This window comes from Triplophysa dalaica, chromosome 5 (genome assembly GCF_015846415.1).
Source record: "Triplophysa dalaica isolate WHDGS20190420 chromosome 5, ASM1584641v1, whole genome shotgun sequence".
NCBI lineage: Eukaryota > Metazoa > Chordata > Actinopteri > Cypriniformes > Nemacheilidae > Triplophysa > Triplophysa dalaica.
The window spans coordinates 18,503,236-18,521,533 of record NC_079546.1 but is presented as its reverse complement, the minus strand read 5'-3'; positions in this window follow the sequence as shown (position 1 = coordinate 18,521,533).

Here is an 18,298-nt window from a genome sequence, read left to right as displayed (position 1 = left end):
TTCAAGCAGAGATTCAGAAGGGCTCGACGGGAAACAGTGAGTTAGAAGCCACAAAACCTCTAAGCTGTAAATACCTGAAGAAATGTGATTTATGAAGACCATGTTTCTGTTGCAGTTGTATAAAAGTGGCAAACCTATTTTCAGTGTAGAGGTCAGACAATGTACCTATTCCACTTCGTGCCCAAACATTAAAAGCTTCATCCATTATTGATGGGACAAACATATGATTCTTTATCAATGGTGTAAGAAGTGAAAGATCAGTGAGATTAAAGGTCCGTCTAAACTGGTTCCAGGTTTTAATTGAATGGATAACCACTGGATTAGTGGTGAAAGCTGAGATAGGCTGTTTGAAAGGTAATTTGGAAAAAAATAAAGCTACTGGGGAGCTAGATCCAATGGAAGCCCTCTCTAACACCATCCATTCCGTACTAGTGACATCCGCGCGATCAACTCTCAACCAATAGAGCAGTAGAGCAGTAATACATAAAATTTGGAATAGCCATACCTCCCATTGCACGAGGCCTCAGTAATATATTTTTATTAATCCTTGGCTGCCTTTTATGCCATATAAAGGATGAGATCTTCCATTTTTCCATTCCATTTTCTACCGCTTATCCGAACTACCTCGGGTCACCGGGAGCCTGTGCCTATCTCAGAGTCATCGGGCATCAAGGCAGGATACACCCTGGATGGAGTGCCAACCCATCGCAGGGCACACACACTCACTCATTCATTCACTCACGCACTCACACCCTACGGACAATTTTGAGATCCCAATCAACCTACCATGCATGTCTTTGGACCAGGGGAGGAAACCGGAGTACCCGGAGGAAACCCCCGAGGCACGGGGAGAACATGCAAACTCCACACACACACAAGTCGGAAGCGGGAATCGAACCCCCAACCCTGGAGGTGTGAGGCGAACGTGCTAACCACTAAGCATAAAGTGACACTTTATGCTCCGAACCCGCCCGATGTATCCCCTTGATGGTGGGGCATTGCTTCAGGGCTAATGCAAGTGGCTCAAGTGCAACGGCAAACAAAAGTGGTGAAAGAGGACACCCCTGCCACGTGCCCCACTTCAGCTCAAAGTAAGTGGATAAGTTGTTATTGGTGCGTACCGCAGCCACTGGGAGCGTGTAAAGGATCCAGGAAATTAATTTAGGGCCGAAATTAAATGTTTCTAAAGTCTTGAAAAGGTAGTCCCACTCCACCCTATGAAGAATGTAGAGTCATCCCAGTTCGGGGCATAAATACAGGCTAACATAACTGGGAGCGAGTATAATTTTCCTACCACAACCACATATCGGCCTGCAGAGTCGGTTTGCACATGAGATGCCGTAAACTGTACATTTTTACTTATCATAATAGCAACACCTCTAGCTTTTGAGCAAAAATTGGATTGATACACCTGACCAGCCCATTGTAAGAATGCAATATCTGCATTGAGCTGTTTTAGGTGTGAGATTACTTTTTTAAATTTCACTGGGTGGTTAAGTGATTTGACATTCCAGCTTATGAAGTTAACAGGGCAACCATCATAACCTCTTGTATTATTTATATTGGCCATATTGTGTATACAAAGAGGTAAGCACCATACATGAAACCCAAAGACAAAAAAACATAAAAAACAAACATAAACAAAAATAAGATAAGAGTCTGGTAGAATAGCCTCTGTTCGTAGATATGTCCAGTAATTACCCACCCCCTATCACCCACATGAACAAGGTGATCCCAATAGCCCTCAGAAAAAAATCCACACATTAAGTGTTTGTGAATGGGAACTGTAAAGCTAAGCACTCGAGCTCCCGTCAAACCTCAGACAAAAAGAAGATAGGGAATAGTAAAGTGTAGAGTAATACAATTATAGGAACAATGCACAGCAAACTTAAGTTATAATTCCTGGTAGAGAATATATTAATCATGCCAAGTATAAAAAACTATACAGCAGTAACTTCCTTAGATAATATTACAGCAGGTGTATTGACTCTTTACAAATAGCCAACTCCGGCTGCCCCCATTAACCCATAATACTAACCAGGAAAAAAACAGCAAACCAATACTAGTAGTGACTCTAAGCTCGACATGAAATAGTATGTCAGCCTATGAGCAAACAGATCAAGCTGGACGCCATTACCAATATGAAACTGGGACATTATATAGAAAATGTAAACTTTGCGTTATGAATTTGTACCTGATGACATCTGGCACAGTGATACAAAACACATGTTTACTATACCCATCGGTCGACAGAGGTATTATGATCAGTTGAAAAGATCAGTCTCATGTACATTCTGCGGCCTCAGCGGAGGGAAGAATATTCTTCCTGACATAGGTCATAGCTTTGTCCGGGTCAGTGAACTCCCTATCCTCCCCTCTGTACGTGACCCGAAATCGCGCTGGAAACAGAATCCCGTACCGGACACCCTGTCGGTCGCGAAGGAGCTTCCTCACCTCTGTGAATGCAGCCCGAGCTTTAGCCACAGTTGCCGTATAGTCCGGGAAGATGGTAATTGGTTCCCTGTTGAGACAAAGCGGACCCCGAGTGCGAGCGCGTTGTAATATCTGGACACAATCTTGGTAATAATGAAGCTTAGCAACGATGGCGCGAGGTTTCCCGCCCGGCTTCTTCGGCCCCAAGCTCCGGTGCGAGCAATCGATCAACGGCTCTTTATCCAACTGTAGCACTGCAGTTAGCAACTTTGAAACAGAGGTTGTAGTGCTGGAGTCGAGAGTTTCGGGGACTCCGATGATTCTTATATTACATCTCCTCATCCGCCCTTCCATATCCTCACACTTAGTTTTCAGTTCTGCCATTTCTGCCTTTATCTCACTCACAGTTTTTTGTAAAGTAGCCACTTCATCTGACCATGCTGATAATCCCCCTTCTACTTCTTTGATGCTACCTTTCACCTGGTCGATCTCGGCCTTCAGCGCCGCGGTGTTGTTTATTATCTCCGCTTTTACCGCCTTCATCTCATTCTTAAGCATTTCGAAGTCATCAGCGAGAGCATTTTTCAACTCTGACTTTATCACCGCCGAAATGTCCGCTTTCAGAGAGAGAAGGATCTCTGATTTCAAACCTTCAACGTCCATTTCTCCCGAAGCATGTGAGGGTGGGGTCACTTTAGATGGGCTCTTGGCAGTACTCTGGTCCGAAGAGGTGTTAGGCCTTGTTTTGGAGGATCCAGTATACTTAAATTTCCTCAGCCTCGTTTCCAATAGGGCCCCGCCGTGGACTCGTTCCGCTATCCGATGGAGTTTACATATATTTTGCTGTTTTATGATGAAGATTACACCCTACGTTTTTGGTTAAAATAGAGGTCTAACGGGAGCTCACGTCGAACACAACTTACTCCATTGCGGCCAAGCCACGCCCCCCTAGACGTTTCTAAGGTTGGTCGATTTGTTGTTAATAGTTGCTCATAATGTTGCATTCGGGAGAATTTTCCTTATTTATCACGCCACCGTTCTCCGCAATTTACAGAGTGCATTAGTTTTTCCGGTTTTTGTTATACAAAATTACAGCTTTTACAGCTTCAAAAACAAGGATTAATGTCAATCAATATTGACAAAGTCGTTGAACAAAGCACAAAAATTATCAGTTCTCATCCAAAAGTAAACTCCTGCTTTTCAGTTGCTGCACATTACTGAAACTTTACAATAAACTGGGTTCCATGTTTAGATGAAACTACAAAATTAGCTTCTTTGAGGCAAATTCAGAATAGTTAATCCAAAAATTATGATTCTGTCATAATTTACTAATTGTCCCAAACCTGTGTTAATGTCTTTGTTCTGCTGAACACAAAGGGAGAAATTTTGAATAAGGTTTGTGACATGGCCACGATTGAAGTGGATTTGAGAAAATGAAAACTTGATCATAAACAAAGTTCATTTCAAATTTCAAAACCAATGCCTTCATTCTGCAACAAGTAAATTTTGATGCCATTGAAGAAAAAGATCATTGGGTGAGAAGGTTCTTCACTGCACATCTCATTGAAAAAAAGGGAAACAGGTAAGATTTTTAATCTCATATTTAATAATTATAAATGTTTTCGTTTACTTATGGAAATCAATTTTAATTTAAGGTCATGTCTATAAAATGAACATAAGACAATAATACAGCCGGGCGAAGGACTCATTGAGTCCATTTACGATACCACAATATTTTTCAAGAAATGTATGTGATAAAAACTAAACATTATTTACTGAATGTTAAAAAAAATAGATAATTTAAAATGTATTAATAAAGATGATATGTAGCCTAGTCAGATGATAAAAAAGTACACTTACATTATGTACTTATAGTGCTCTCCTTTTGTACACTAATTTTATACTTTTTAGTAATTATACAATTTGTATTAAATGTATTACTACTTGAGATAATCTTAAAAACATAAGTGTACTCAGCCAATCTAAAATCTTGTCTAGGGAACAAACACAGGCTGGGCCGGCCCTGTTTTAAGACACCACGAATATGAAATGTGATCAAATTGTATTTAGGTAGCACTTAGTTACAGGTGGTAATTAAATACATTTTAAATATGCCTACATGAATAGTATGTTAAAAGCACAAAAATCAATAAACAGGAAGTGTGAACTATAACTTCTTGTTTTATTGAAAGCTGCGCTACATCAATTATAACTACTAGATAGAGCGGAACTGTTACTATAGCAACGATTTCAACTTAAGAGTTTGTCTCTGAGGAGGCTTAAATACTAAAGCAGAATTTTTAAAATACAACTATTAATTTAGTGTGCGGAAAAAGAGCAATTTAAGTATATTTTGAAAGTGTACTTTTTAGCAAAGAGCCACACACACACCACTATAGTTAGCCTAGGCTTACGGAGTTGCACTGCAAATTTTTTCTAATCTATGTACTTTTTTATCATAAGGTAGTATAACGCTAGGTATGTTTCCATAGATACACATTAAAAATGTCATGTATAAAAATATATTAAAATAGTACTTCTTGGCTGCTTGCGCATGCCAACCCCGCGAGACCTGAAATATAAACTGTGGTCTGTGACCGTCACGCGCAGTTAACCCGACTCACTTCTGAGTGGACCACACTACAGCCGTTTTTCTGAGGTAAAAGCTTTTTACTTAACCGTTTTATTTAAACTCAACCTAAAGCATAAGCTTACAACAAAAGAAAATTACATATTATGAAGAAAGTAATAATAATCATAGTAATAATCATCGAATGAGGACACAGACAGTCTGAGGGGACAGTTTCTTTCACGCTTTCACAGTTGAGGGACCGTCTTTTCCATTAAATGTAGGCTACTGCATTAACTGCTCACACATGGTCTCCTGTCTTTTATGTGCTGTTTACATCTGAACCGTATAATGTTAAAGGCCGCTGGCGTATAATGTAAAATACCTTTTCCGGGTCCAATGTTATTGTACGGAAGGCGCCGTAGATCTATATTCCTAAACTGTGAATCGAGGCATTTCATTTAGGCTATATGCGAACTGAACCATCTTTACAACAAGTTAAATATTCCTGTTGAGTAACAAACTGAGAACAAATGTGTTTTTCTTTGTCATTGCAGATGCAGTCAAAATATGAAACAGCAAGCCCACCGACCACATCATAGTCAAAGCCATGGGAGATGACACGTGACCCTGGGCGATCTGGCGGTAGCGGGCACCGTGCAAACTAAAGTGTTCTTATTACATTTTGTTATTCAAATGTTTCGATCATTTGTATGTTATGTAACTGACAATAAATGTTTCGTAGTACTGGTAGTCAGTTGTCTTATTTTAGATATATGTTATAATATTGAATGCATAAAAATGATTTTATGCTTAAAATGAAGTTAAATTCATGCCCGTAAAAAGACAAAACTTTGTATAGACGTCTTTCAACAACCCGAAAAAGACGTCTTTTCTCCTTTCACTTTTCAACCACATTTCGACGTTGTTTGGACGTCTGGCACTGACGTCTTTTCAACGTCTTTTTAACGACTTTTTGCTGGGTGGGATGAGCTTTAATCATCAACTCTTTAAATGCTGCGTTAGTTCTTATTATTCAACCAAAAACTAATATTCATTCAAGAGCTTGTGGGTAAAAGGCACAGGTTACTTCTGGTTAAAGGTTACTTGATCAAAGATTCAACTGTGTCATTGGCTATGTTTATGTTTTCTAACAGTATCAGAATGATTCATGGACGTTCAGTGGGACGTTTTCAATGTCAACATTTATTAAAACACTGTTTATCTTAACTGTCTGAAAAATAACTAATATCATGAAAACAACTAACAAACAATTAGAAAACCTATCACATTATGGGCCCTATTTTAACGATCTGAAACTGGTATTCATAGGTGTGGTTTGGGCGTAACGTGAAATAAACCAATCAGAGCGTCATCCAACATTCCCTTTAAAAGCAGGTGCGCAAGTTCCATTATGGATCCAGGCGCACGCCAGGAGCGGTTCACAGCCGAGGAGACTGATGTTCTTGTAAGAGCAGTGAAAGACAGAGAAGTTGTGTTGTATGGGGATGGGAGAAACCCACCCAAAATAGCGTCGGTTAAACAGGCGTGGGAGGAAATAGCCACAATTGTTTCATCAGCTGGCATCCCCAGGACGTCGCACCCGTGCCGTAAGCGCTACAATGACATCAGAAGACGGTGAAAGTCCAAGCTTGCCAGCATCAATCGGGCATGCCGTGTAACGGGAGGTGGATCTGCCTCTACTCAGGACCTGACGCCAGCAGAGGACACCACAATGATCTCCGTCATCTCATGTGTTAATATTTTTTTTAGTGTAACAATTTATGATTTGCAAAAATAACTGTTGCATCTGTGTAGATTACATGAGCAAAGTGTATGCGCGTTGTGCACGCTATACATTATGGTCCAGCATGCGCTCTTAAAATAGCATAATGAACAACGCGCAACGCGCCACTGACTTTAGACTAGGTTTTTTCTGGTCAGTGGCGCAATTGTTTAATGTTATAGCAAAATAGCACCAGGGATTGTTTGCGCCGGAACACGCCTCCTTTTTTGCGCTGAACCGCCCAGGGAGCGCAAGTTCATTCACTAGTTTAGCGACGTGCTTCTGTGGAGGGAAAAAGGCGCTTTGCGCGGGTGCAAAATAGGAATGACACATGCGTCGGTGTACAAAGTCAATTGCGCTGGGTGCAAGATAGGGCCCATTGACTTTTATTACTAAGCTTCATGACCAGTGTTGTGAACAATGTGTTACAAAAGTAATGCATTACAGTAACTAATTACTTTTTGCTGTAATGCAGTAGTGTGGGCTACTTTCCTAATGTACTGCGGCCACCAGAATGTTTATTTATATTCTAATATATTTTATATAAGGACAAATGTTAATTGATGAGATTCTTAATATGTATTCATACTCTGTTGAATACCTGGCAACTCCAGGACCGGCCCGTTCTCAAAAGTGTGGAGAACGAGTGTCTGACAGGCAGGCTAGAGTATAGGGAGAGACCCGGGAGCTCATGTCAAGTGAAGAGGAAAATACAGCCGTGATATTAGACAATGCATCCAAATTATGTTCTTACCAATGTTTCGTCAGGTGCATGTCACGTTGCACAATGAAAGAAATAACTTGTGAATGTACAACACTTGTACGTCTGCCAAATATCAGGTTTGAGCAGCGCTATTTGCAGTCTAGAACAACTAAAAGATTGACGTGCTTGTACAAATTATACATATGCAATACATTTAACCATGCTTATTTCTTAAGCAAGTTTTTGCATGTCTTACAATTCTCTCTAGTTGTTTCAAACCTCTATAGATTTCTTTGTTCGGTTGAACACAAAGATATTTTGTAAAATGTTAGTGTAGTAGAGTAGGCGGGGCGAGACCGTGGTTCGAGTCCGGTGAGTAATTGTGAATTAGCGCCAGCTGTGCGCACACCGGCCTCGAATCACGTAGGAGATGGGAGCATATAAAAGGAACGAGCGACCAGACCGTCGAAGAGAGAGGACCGGGCCCGAACTTATGTTATGTTTGTATTTATATTTATGTTCATGTTATGTTCCCCGGCGGTCGTCCGTGAGGGGCCGCCGGCTGTTATATTAATTTATTAAATGTTTAGAAGGTCTTCCGGTTCCCGACTCCTTCCTTCCTTTTAATGAAGTGTTTTACAGTTAGCAACTGAAAGTTCTTTGGCATTGACCACCATAGCAGAAAAAAATATAGGTGACCCACAATTGTTTGCTTTCCTAAATCTCCCAAAACATCTTTTGAGTTCAACAGAAGAAAAAATATGTATACAATACCTAGGAAACCATTCAGAGACGTTAATATAGCAATAGAAACATCTTGTGGCAGTTGTTGTTGTGGCGAATCGGCTTTCCATCGCAGAAAGAAATCTCAGAGACAAGGGTTCCAGGTGCCACGAGTTTAAACTTTATTTGCCCGGGCAAGCAAAGTGGGGTTTTCAGAGTTCATCTGAAGTGATCCAACGAATACACATCTGACTCCATCTGTTATACATTGTTTACAAGTTGTTATCACATTTTAAACCAATCATGTGTGCATTACATCGTCTTCTTCCAATCAGGTTTCATTTGACATCACCTTTTCATTAGCCTGTCCCTCCGGGCTCTTAGTTCCGGCCTTCCACATTAGGATTTAATCGTAGCGTGCGATTCTCAAAAAAAGTGCCCCTTTATCTTGACACTTTTCTGGGGTTTTCGGACGCTTCATTATTTAACCTTGTTTTTATTAAAAATGAGCTCATTGTTTAGCGATAATGAGCTACCCAGTGGTTTTGATTGTATGCAATTTAATTAAACTTCTCTACAAAAGTGTGTGGTGTGTCCGTCTTAGTGTTAAAATATATTTGGTGTGTGTGCAGATGTTCAAGTGTTCAGACTCTTGTTAAATGAGCTCACTGTTTAGAGATACCAGCGTCCTTGACTCTATGCGACAAACCAAACTTCCCTAATAAAACTTATGTGTGGTGTATGTGAAGTTAAGATAAGCTCTTTGTTGTTCATGCAGCTGTTCAAGAGCTCAAATTTATAATACATGAGGCCCAATATTATTTCAGAAGAATACATGAAACCTATAACTAACTAAATTTATCATTTTATATAAGAAAACCCAATACTATAATAGAAAAACCACCATATTGTTAACTTAATCAGGCTGGTTTTCATTCTATGAGGGGTCATTGGGCTGCATTCAGGAAATGACAAGGTAAGATAACCTTTACATGATGACTAGCTAAAATTCTATATAATCTAGTTCAGTGATGGGCCATTATGTATTTAAATACCTTTTGATTTTTTATTGTATGTTGTATTTAAATGTGTTTAATCTTAGTATTTAATCATTTTCAAGCTAAAATACTTTTCCCCAATAAACCTCCTTATTAGACTACATGGATGGAGTCTAATATACTAATGGAGTCTGTATTTTCAAATATAAGATCATAAGTCGTTTTAATAACTCCAGTTTGATAATCCAGGATTTTTCTGTATAATAAAATGTGCCTATTCAGACTCGTCAAAAATTATGTCAGATGTCTCCACAAATCACTGCGTGCACTCATATGGACTGTTATTTGAAACTTCAGTTGCGGCATTATGCCACAAAGGAGGCGCTGTTTTGCTATTAGCACCGTGAGGCGCCGAGAATTTGAATTATAAGAGCAATTATTAGCTGTATTTCACAGCGGTTTAGGTAAATATTGTATACATTTTTTGAAAGGTTCTTATAACTAACGCGCATTGTACATCATTGTAATGTTTTACGCTGTGCGGTTGGTTTCTTTAAATCCCTTTTACACTGTGCACAGCGAACGCACATTGTGATCAGAACCACTCGCAAACAAGTAATTTGAACCCATTCATTTAAACATTTTTAACTATTTATGAAAATACAGGATGTGAATGAGCAATTATAGGCTGAAAGTTAAAATAAAATTATATAAATCTTATATTTTAAACACTTTTCTGTTTTTGTTAAACAACTAAATGTTTTATACAGCTAAACAAATCATCGTCATTAAAAAAATATATAATACATCACATTTCGGGTATGGGTCACCATACCTGACAAATTTGTTGTTTGTAGATCAGCATGGCACCTAGTCCAAACCATAAATGTATCTCAATGTCTAGGCTGTGTGTTGGCGCTCATGTCATTTTAAATACCCTGTAACTGTTAGATGTACAAGTTTTGATTTAGGGTTCATTCGACGTACTCATACGTTGGGATGATTCAAAGCTCCAAGCTTAGCATGTTTCCTATGTTCCTACTCCTCTCTTCATTCCATATATGATGAGCTATGTTATAAAAACATAGCATGCATCATACTATGTCCATAACTAAGTTTAGGTATTAAATGCAAACTGACCATACTGTCAGAGCCATGCAAATGAGGCGCCATGAGAAACAAAGGAACTTTCTATGACCCACTTATCACTTTCATGGCATTGGCCCGCAGGCCACCTGGGGGCAGGGCAGGTATGCATTTAAAACACCATCACCGATCCACTTCAGAATATTTAGGAATTGGAAGGAAAAAGAAAGAGAACGCGGAGGACAATCCAATGGACACCACGGCTAGGGGAGTCCGATTAGGCCATGGAACTTCGGACTCAGAACCTAAACTCAGCATTTCAACAGGACTGCATTCTGAAACCATTCAAGATTTCCATCCACTCGCACACGGATATTGGTCCAGCACCGGGATAGCAAGTATCCGATTCTATATATAGAGTAGCTGCATTTAGTGCGTGCCTCTTTCTTGAAGATTATTTTATTGGTTTTCGGACATGTTTTACCTGCCTCGCGGCCATGCCTTCTCTCTCTCTCTCACTCTCTGCGCTTCCTAGCGCGTTTGTGTTTCATGTAATTGTTTGTATTTATCCGATCGTCATTATTTTTACCATGTAGAGTAGAGTTTGATAGAAAACCATAAATGCATTTGTGATGGGTTCTCTGTGTTCACGCTCACAAACGGGTCACTTAAACTGTGTTTCGATCCATGCTACCTCTGCTCTTAATTCTGTGTGGTAAAGTCACATTACTTATGGTCATGAGATAACGTTAGTGTATAAATCTTTGATGCATTTGCTGGACGAATACATGTAGGATTTTTATCACTATACTGCTAATCAGAGATTGTAAAATAAGTTTGTGTAATGATGATTATTATACGTATTTTCCTTTGAGCTAAACTAATTCCTTGACTGAAATTGACGTTTTAAATAACTCATTTCATGTATGTGATCTTGAAAGATCTGGTGGAGAATATTTGGTGAGTTAAACTCATCCTTATTTTAACATGCAGCTAAAATCGCTACAGCTGTTACATGCCAACTAATCATCATATTCTCATTAAGCACTACAAGTTGAAGCACTGCAGTACACTTCCCTGCATATTTGAGGACTGTGTTTGTTCATTCAGTACTGAAATTGGTGTGAGAAAACATCTGATTAGGGACCATAAACAATCTGTACGGCTCTGTGCTGCAGCATTTGCATTGAAGTGTGATCTTTGTGCTTTCTCAGAGAGCTGTGGCATTTCTCATTATTTCAGACATTTAAAGACTCATCTTCGAAATCCAGAGTGTGTGAGATAGCCTTTTCAAAACTGCAGGTATCAGTCTAGAGAATATAGTTCATTTCATGCTCATAAGAGTAAAAAATATCAGCAGTGTGGAGTAACAAATCTTTGTACAGACATTTATCAAGCTTGCACTCTAGGTTTTCCAGATAATGCTTTGGAAGAAGATTTAACAAATTTGGATGATCTTGTTTGGTATGACAAACAATGGTATTTTAATTTTTGTGTGAACTGACACTTTTCATGTATTGTTTTATTTGACAGATTTCTTATTTATTTTATTTGACAGGAATACAATTTGTCATTTTTCAGTATTTTCTATATTCTGTATAATGTATTTTTGTTTGTTTTTACAGATGAAGAATTGTTTGGATTTCTACTAAGAGAAAAGAAAGCTGTTTTTCCAAAGTTGTGTATGTATATTTTTCTAGTTTTCATGCATGAGTTTAACACTAAGTAAGTGAAGTAAAGATGTAATTTTGTGTATTTAACACTTGAAAAACACTTGACCAGGAACACATCCAACAACAAATGATGTACTTGTTGCATCAAAGAGTGCAGAACAGTACTCTACTCTCAGCCAGTCTTGTCTCTTTGTTCCAAGGTTACCGCAGGATGCAGTTCATGCCCAGACCTGATGGCAGAGCTGAGAATGGGAAGCGGTGACCTGACAAGTGCTAAGAGGATAGAGCTGGATAAAGGACGCGACAACTTTGTTTTTTTCTACAACATTTCAAATGCTATTAGATTGTTAATGATAATCTTTAATTTTTAATTTTTATATTTTTATTAAGCCTTGTTGTGCAAGCACTGATGAGCTTGTGCAGAGGCAGCAGCTTTTGCCAGAGGGGAACTGGAATCCCCTGGTTGGGCCTGGGTTCCCCTGAGGTTTTTTTTCTCGATGGGAGTTTTGGGTTCCTCACCACCGTTTGCATATTGTTTTGCACTATCTGCCTGGCCGGGGGGGCTGCTTTAGAATTCATACTTGATACTATGTGTCTCATGTACAGCTGCTTTGTAACAATGAAAATTGTAAAAAGCGCTATATAAATAAAGTTGAGTTGAGTTGAGTTGAGTTGAAATTGGACACTATATGTTTTCAGTTATGTTTATTAAGTTATTAGATAGTTCGTTTTTTTTCATGGGAATCATTTAAAAATGTTTACTATTTCAGTTTTGTCCTTAACATTTATTAATATGCAAGGGACAATAAGATAATTTAAATGGAAAATATCTGTTATTTATTTGGTTGAATGTGCGGTTGCAAGTTGAGAAAATATGCCAGATTAAGTTCAAAGAACATTGGTTTTAGTATAGATAACTTGAAAATCTAAGTTAACGTGTTTCAAATAAACTTTGCAAGTCCAGGCAACTTGAAATAAGTTGTTGGCCTAAATAGTTTAATAAGTCAACTAAACATTTTAAATTCAAAATATTTAAAATATTAGGTAAATTAAACTTAACTCAATAAGTTTAAAAAGATAGCTCCAAAATTTTAGTTGAGTAAACAATTTTTTTTGCAGTGTAGATCTGTATTTTAGTTGATTATTTCTACACCCCCTTGAGTGTAAGAAAGACGCTTTACAACTAAAAAGGCATCAATATTTATTTAATTGATTACAATTATCATTAATTCATTTATATATTTACAAACCCATTCTTATTTGTATGCATTAACACATTTTGTTTATTATGTATTCACTCTTTATTTCATCTTTAAATTATTTACTCTTTATTCCTATTTATGCTATTGTTTACTCTTCTGTTGGGTGCTGCATTGTCATTTAGGGTGTCTCTAATGGTCTCCATCTCAAGGTTCATAATAACGTCAGGAGACAATGTTTTGAAGCAGTGAACAAGTGATATAAGCAAACCTATTCAATCAGTTTTTAGTCAGACAAAGTTGGACATAACTGGACCGATCATTATAGAGCACAACTGAGATCTTTAAATATATACTTTGTCATTTTATTCAACTTTTCGTCTCCTGCCTGCTGTTCTTCCCTTTGTCTTTGTATCTGATTTGAAGTGTAAATTCACAACAGAGTTGAAATTTGAGGACAGATGTGGTCATTTTGTGACAGAAAGAGATCTGGAACATTTACATGCCAATCTGTCATTCTGGTGGATTTATCATCTGCGCGAGAGATGTCACCGAGCAATGTCACCGAGCAAAGACATCAGCAAGAGACATCAGTAGATTTAACATGCCTTAGCTTTTTATTTAATTTTATACTAAGATCATGTGTTTCAGGTTTATTCCGGTACTCCACCATAGGCAGTGTTCTCATCCAAGACGCAAGGCACGACATCCTCACTCTCACGTGCGTCCCATTTACACCTCCCTATTTACACCTCTGTGTCTCTCTGTGGATCTCTGGAACTGCCTGTCAGCTGTGAACAAGACTGACTTCATCCATGCGTTTGCCAGCCATTCTTACATTCACATTCTGTTCTTACTGAGACATGGATTCATCCTGAAGACTCACCCGCTTTTCTCTCCAAACTACTCCTTCTCTCATTCTCCCCGCAAAACCGGAAGAAAGCACAGGTTTGCTTATCAACAATAATTGAAAATATTCCACACTATCTTAGTTGTCTGACATCTCCCGTGAACAACGGAGTACACTCAGGGCTGCTGAAAGGAAATGGCGCAAGACAAAAAATCCTGCTGGCTTAAGGGACTATCAGTCCCTACTCTCCTCTTTCTCTGGTCTTTCTCATGTCTTTCTATACCACAAAGGTAAGCAATACAATGCAAGACATTTAACTCTCTTCTTTGCCACCCAACTCCCCCGCCCACTTCAACATTGACTGCGGAAGACTTCGCTGTATTTTTCACTGACAAAACATCATCCATCAGCAAACAATTCTCAGCACCTCAGACCTCGGTACACACCACCCTCACTTCAAACATTGAACACTTCTCTTTCACCCCATTGAAGTCACCAGACTTCTCTTCAGCCACCCCACCACCTAACACCTTGATCCAATCCCCATCTCCATCAGGCCATATCCAGCACACTCACACCTGCACTCACACACATCATCAACACCTCCTTGCTCACTGGCACTTTCCCATCCACATTCAAACAAGCCCAGGTCACGCCCTACTGAAGAATTCCACATCAGACCTCTCTACTCCTCACAGTTCACGAGTTCACCTGAGCGCTGCGTAGGCTGCGTTTGGATAGAGACAAGAGGATGAGGGCTCCTCAGGAGATGTGGTTCGTTATGAGACGGGAAAGGGGGCAGGGGTTCCTCCGAGGATGGTTGAGACTGAGAAGATGAAATGAGGGTGCCCGCTGCGGTGATGAGAAGTTTGAATCCAGGAGCTGCTGGTAGTAGTGCTTGGAGCGTTTGTAATATTGGGGTTTCGGGAACTATCCAAGTGAACATTGCTTCATGGTTGCCCCTGTTGTTAAGACTGATACTGGAAAGAGGCAACTGAAGGCGGGGGCCGGCTGTAGCAGAGTACCTGATGGAGGCTCCTGCTGTGGTGATTGCTGCTGTGATGCTTGCTTCCTGGAAAGTTGTAGATGATCGAAGTCGAGGCGGAAGCACTGGCCTCTGCGGAGGCTATCGCTGCGGCGACGCTGGCTTCGACGCCTTAGATGGAAGCTCCGGCCTCTGCGGAGGCGATCGCTGCGGCAACGCTGGCTTCGATGTCTTAGATGGAAGCACTGGCCTCTGCGGAGGCGATCGCTGCGGCGACGCTGGCTTCTGCGCATTGGATGGAAGCAATGGCCTCTGCGGAGGCGGTCACTGCGGTGATGCTGGCTTCTGTGCCTTAGATGGAAGCACGGGCCTCTGCGGAGGCGATCGCTGCTGCGACGCTGGCTTCGGCACTTGTGATGGAAGCATAGGCTTCTGTGGATGATTCTTAGTTGCAGCACTTGGTTCCATGCCTGAAATGGGAAAGCTGGCCTTGGCTGAGGCTGTTGCTGTGGCAACGCTGGCTTCTTTGCTTGGAATGGAAGTGCTGGTCTCTGCCAAGGTAGTCACTACATGTCGCTATGCAAATGGGGCTGATGCGAAATGCAGTAAAGGGGGGAGCGTCGAAGGGGCCAATAATGAAATTAGCGTCGATCTCCTTTTTAATGAGGACATCGACTGACTCTGGGTCGGCCAGCGCAGACTGGAGGTTGGGGCATATTAAGCTGTGCGATGGTAGACTTATGACGCCGGGGTCGAAACCGTTAGAGAGACCGGTCAGAAGATAGTCGGTGAACTGAAAGTCTGGGTGCGAGGACAATTCGGAGGACAAACAAGAAATGTTCACGGGAGTTGAAAGGTAATTTTTAAGGTTTTTATTTTGCGTTTGGGACAACGGGCACACGATTCTAGAGTGTGCTCCGCTACAAAATGAACACACATGCAGGAAAGGACAACGCTGCCTGACGCATCTTCCGGCGTTGAAATTCCTGCAAGACTCCAAATTGCTAGGTTGCCCGTGGGTTTGGTGAACTGGGCGGGTTGGCAGGCGCGGAACAGAGCAGGTAGACTGGGGAGGCAAAGCTGAGCGTGGGGGAAGAGAGGGAGTGACTAGGGGACAATCTAATGTGGTATGCGCTACTGAGCGACACACCGCGCATGAAATATTGCGGACGCCCAGGAAAACCCTGTTATGCAGCTCAGTGTCCAATGCTCCCCAGTAGGGGCACTGGTTCCACTGAGCTACACGAATGGCACATTTGGCGGAGAAAAGTGTGATACGTGTAGGAATGCGCGATAGAGAGATAAGAGAGAGCGAGCTCTGCCACGATAGCGAGATAATCGCCCAGCTCGCGTCTCCTATGAGGGAACGCAGTGCAGATCACGTTAGCGTAGCGGGAAAAGCAACGATAAATTCGGGGAAAGAAAGCGTGCGGGTGTGGTTGAGTGACTGATTTTTTAGCGTGAGCGACAGATCGCCGTAAGTGATCTGCCGCTCGGTTGACGGAGGTGATAAAGGTGAGAGGAGTAAATAAAGATCTGTGTCCGCACCTGCCAAGATCTGTGATCTGATGTTGCCTGGGACTGGGGGCGGTTCCAACGCTGGTGCGTTGATTGGCACTGGCATTGCTGTCGCCGTGGCCAATGTGAAGCTTGATCTGCTCTGTGGGAGAGAGAAAAGGGAGGGGATTGCAGCCGCCTGAGCGGCTAGTGGAGCCATGCTCGGGCTAGCGGCGGCTTCTAAGGGGGCGGTGGAATGGCTGAGGACCGGCACCTGCATCGCTAGCTGAGGGAGCCTCGCGCTAGTGGTCGATGGAGGTGCCGTTGGCCAAGAGCCAGGGGCCAAGAGCCAGGGAATGAGTGGGAAAGCACTGAAGCTCCGAGTGCTGGCGAGCCGACGTTTCGTGGGCGGCCGGCAGTGTTTACTGCTGGCGGGGTGTTGGCTGGAGGTTGGAGCTGGCCTACTGCGAGAGGGACGAGTTGCTGGAAGCCTTCGACCGGACGGTTTGAGGCCACGACGAGCCGCATTGGTGGATTGCCCGGGCCGGGTATAGGGGGAACCACGAGCCGTACCCGGCTTGTCGGTGGTCATTTGCGGGGCTGACTTAGGTGGGGCGGTGTCGGCCAGGGACGAAGTGTAGAGGCCGTAAAGCTCCGCCTTGGGGCATTCAATGAACTTTTCAAGGCACAATTTGTTTTTAATTTGTTCTATGATGGTGCACTTGTGAACTTTTACACATTCCTGCAGACAACAGTGTTTAACATAGATGTGGGGAATATGAAAGAGTCTCCAAGAGTCAGAGACTTGAGAGCCAGACTGCTTAACCAGACAGTTACCTTGTCACCTGCTGACCAGTAAGCCTAGTCTTACGAAGTGAGGAGAATGCTGATCTGTTTCATTTGTCAAAAACAGTATCCCAGTAGTCAAGAGTTGATTTCACATTTAAGAGGTGAACACAGTTACAAACCTGGAACTAAGTTTAAATTGACGTGTTCTCAACCAGGTTGTAGGCATCACTTTGTAACTTAAGCCGGTTTTCGTAAGCACCTCAATAATATTCTTAGTAATATTCAACGAATTACTCCGATTTCAACTATTTCATACAATCCCCAGAATCAATATGCTTGTTCCAGTTCGTCCACTGAGAAAAATGATTCAGGGCTCACTAAAGACTCAACTAAAGAATTGTGTGTATCAATTGTGGCAAAATTTCAAGGAAGTGGGATGTCAAACAGTCTGGTTTACTCAATTGTGGGGGATTTAGGGGAACTAACAGATCATCTTCACTCACAAGCAAAGCATAATATGCTTTCTGCTTTACCTTCAAGTGACCCTTGTGTATCTGTAATAAATCTCTGTTTTGAAAAATGTGAAAACCCCTTCAAAAATCTGAATACATAATGGAAAAAATAAATACATACTGTCTGCTAAAATGGGAAGTTATCGAGCCAGTAGAGATAACACTCGGAGTGAGATAAGACAACAGACTGAATCAGAAAACTAGCACTTATGATCAAGTTACCGTAAAGGACACTTTTATATATTTACCAATTTTAGAAACACTGAATTTCATATGTAGAAATCCAGACATTTGTGATCTCCTTAGGACAGAAAGTAGATCGAGGCATGACAGTTATGCGTACTTTTGTGATGGAAGTTATTTAAATCCCACCCTTTATTTACAAAAAAGAGGCATGCATCACAAATAAACGTACCTAGCATATTTTAACTGACCAACCATTTCTAATATGCGGTAATATTAAAGACATTTACTTGCATTTTCGTTAATCGCAAT